Consider the following 834-nt stretch of genomic DNA (forward strand, 5'->3'; position numbering starts at 1 on the left):
CTTTATTTATAATAAACTTTCAGACTTGCTGCTGAGCCACTGGGGTAGATGGGGAGACTCTGTCGAATATTTGAATGATTGATTATAGAATTGAAAAAGTTTGAGAAATTGTGAGAGCAACGCTTCTATACTGATCAAGCGTTGCATATCATGGGGGATAGTACAAGGATCTTTTCACATTAATCACACCTTTTGGATTAACTGTTTGTTGTTGTTGTTTTTTCTCCTAGTAACAATTTTGATATGTACGTTACGTGGCTATGTTAGTCAAATTCCAAGTACTAGGTTCTCTAACACAGAATGTTATTTATTTGAATATTTGATATTTTATATTTGGAAAGACCGTATATGTGCGAGAACATTCTGTTATGGTCGTTTTTGTGTTGTTTTTTTTTTATTTTGTAACATAGATATAACGACGTGCCTTTTTTTTCACTTTGAGGATGTAGATTATAGTTCTCGTAACGTTGTCCTTACTTTGATTTTTAAATTATCTTTATGCCAAGTTTTATATCCTTTCTTTTCACTTATGATTCATTAAAGGTTCAGCGCATGCAAATAAATTATAAATGTTTCATTAGACAACACTGGGATTAGATAATCAGTGTATGAAATAGGTGAGTAACGGTCTAAGATATGTAAATCCGACAAATTATAAAGATCTATCGTGTGTTGTAGAAATACGTTTACGAAAACATTTTTGAATGCAAGTCACGTTATCAGAAAGTTTGTTTGTTTGTTTGTTTTGAATTTCGCGCAAAGCTACACGAGGGCTATCTGCGCTAGCCGTCCCTAATTTAGCAGTGTAAAACTAGAGGGAAGGCAGCTAGTCAT

This window comes from Limulus polyphemus, unplaced genomic scaffold (assembly GCF_000517525.1).
Source record: "Limulus polyphemus unplaced genomic scaffold, Limulus_polyphemus-2.1.2 Scaffold7863, whole genome shotgun sequence".
NCBI classification, from domain to species: Eukaryota; Metazoa; Arthropoda; class Merostomata; order Xiphosura; family Limulidae; genus Limulus; species Limulus polyphemus.